This window comes from Macrobrachium nipponense, chromosome 38 (assembly GCF_015104395.2).
Source record: "Macrobrachium nipponense isolate FS-2020 chromosome 38, ASM1510439v2, whole genome shotgun sequence".
NCBI classification, from domain to species: domain Eukaryota; kingdom Metazoa; phylum Arthropoda; class Malacostraca; order Decapoda; family Palaemonidae; genus Macrobrachium; species Macrobrachium nipponense.
The window spans coordinates 44,747,838-44,750,229 of NC_061098.1; positions in this window are offsets into that span (position 1 = coordinate 44,747,838).

A 2,392-nucleotide genomic window follows, 5' to 3' on the forward strand; every position below is an offset into this window, starting at 1 on the left:
GAAGAGCAGCCGTTTCACGTCTCGGTGACAGAAGGCAAACCTCCTTGCAATCATGTTGCCAGTTGCACATAGTTTACGACGTCTCTGTTCAATGTCTGCCGTATCTTTTAGGTCGTCGGTGATAATGTGACCCAAATACGGAAATTCGCGCACAAATTCCAGCCGATGGTTTCCGAAAAAAATTTGTGGTTCTGCAATTATGCTTAAGTGATCTCGGGATCTTGGTTTCGTTGTATAGTATATCAAATTCCTTTGCATATTGGCGGCAAGTGTCGATGAGTCATTGGAGACCTTGCACTGATAGGCGTAACAGAGGCTGTTTATAGTTGTTTCATTGATAGTGCATCCGTTGGGAGCGAGTTCAGTTTGACATTCAAGGCATCTGTGTACGTATTAAACAAGTATGGAGAGAAAATGCCCCCTTGCCGAAGCCCGTTTAGGAAGCCGAAGGTGTACGATAATGCGTACCCCATTTGACACAGAATTGCTGTGTGGAGAACCAGTAATGTAAAAGGTCAATTAGATATAGGGGTGTGCCTCTTTAATGCAGCTTCAGGAAGAACTTCAAGAAGTTTCCTCTGTCAAATGCTTTTATCACATCCACAAAACAAAGGAAAACAGGAGAAGCTAATGATACATAGTAGGTCAGCAATTCTTTCAGTATGTAGATGCAGGCGTCGGTTGAGTGGTTTGATTTAAATCCGAATTGGTTGTGAGTGGTGTGTAGAAAGGGGAGAAGTCTCACTAGAAGAACTGGCTTGATCAAGTATCTTCAATGCGATCGTTGTGATTGCAATCGGCCGGTAGTTGCCAGGGTCAGCTGCATCCTTTAGCTTGTTTTTGATTGATGGTATCAAGTGAACTAAGAATAGGGAGTGTGGAAGAAACTGGTGAATTATGCACGCATTGAGTAGGGCAGCTGGCAAAATGTAAATTATTGGATGTCAAAATTTGAAAGCCTCTGCAGGAAGAACATCACAGCCGGGCAATTTATTATTAGGTAGGCTGTTTATGGCATCGCTGGTGTTACCTAGCGTAATACGGTCTGCAAAATGAAATTGAATGTTGTCAGTAAGGAGGTTATCTTCATCCCTTCGGGAATCTTGATCAATTAGCAATTCAGGATATTGTTGAAGTGATTGCCCTACATACTTGCGATAGCTTCGTCTCCAACTGCTTCCCCTACTCTCTGTGATAGCTTTTGGGATTTAAGGACTGGATATCTTTCCAAAGACGAGGATAATCACCAGATTCTAAGTTTCTAGACATTGCATCGGCTCTTAGTTGCTTCTCATTTGATCTGCAGTGCTTAAGAGGAAGTTTGAACTGCGTTATCGCCTGTCTCATTAGTAATGCAGTGTCCTTCCCTCGGGCTACCATTTTGCCTCCACAGTAAAAACATTTCTCTTGAATATGAATACAGATCTTTAACCAAGTCATTCCATCCCGGTATATTACGAGAATTACCTTGACGAAATCTAAAGGTAGCCCTGCCCAAAGCGAGCATAGTGGAAATTATGTTCGAATAGAATTAATTCAGATCCCTCCTGCGGTGGTCATATCTACAATTCGTGATAGTACAAAGTAAGGCATCTGCTGGTTGAACTATTGACCACAAACTAGATTCCGTGGTCGCCCTAAAGAATCTGGTTTTCTGTTAAATTTTTAAATTCCCAGTTTACAGCTGGTGGGTGGTCAGTTAGGGGGTTCAGGGTAGGGAGGGATGGGGTACTGAATGACACCTGTAATATGATGTGATCGTAGCCCGTTGCAAAATCGTAGCGAATATTGCTGGTCATAATAGCATCATGAAGTTGTGGAGATGTGATGCAATGGTCCAGCCAGGAGGTTGTAATTGCGCCCGCTCTATTATGTACATTATGAATAGGAGGGAGGGAGGAACATTACATCGCTAATTTAGAGAACATGTGTTTAACAGAAGCAAGTAAGTTCATTCTAAAATTACATTACGTGGGTGACAGAAGAACGGCTGGGATCATCTAGATAGGCTTGGATAGATGGGATGAAGGGAATTTGAAAGGCAATGCATTTGTCACAGGGTCTGATGACCCTGTTTTCTTTTTTTTTCTTTTTTTAAGGAGAGAAATCACTAAATGTAACACCACCTACATTGGCATTTCCCCGGACTGGCAATTCTATATCTAAATCAAACTAAAAGCAAACTATAAGATACAAAAATAGAATCTTTATTTTCCCAAAAGAACCAACATAAAAATCAAAGAGAATGAATGTAAGTATCCCAAAACTATGAAAAACAATTACTTCTATAATAGTCATCTTGACTAAAAAACATATCACCCTTATTCTCATTGTCAAACTCCTCGTATTTCCTAAACACATTTGCCAATTAGCAATTCATTGTCTGTGGTGA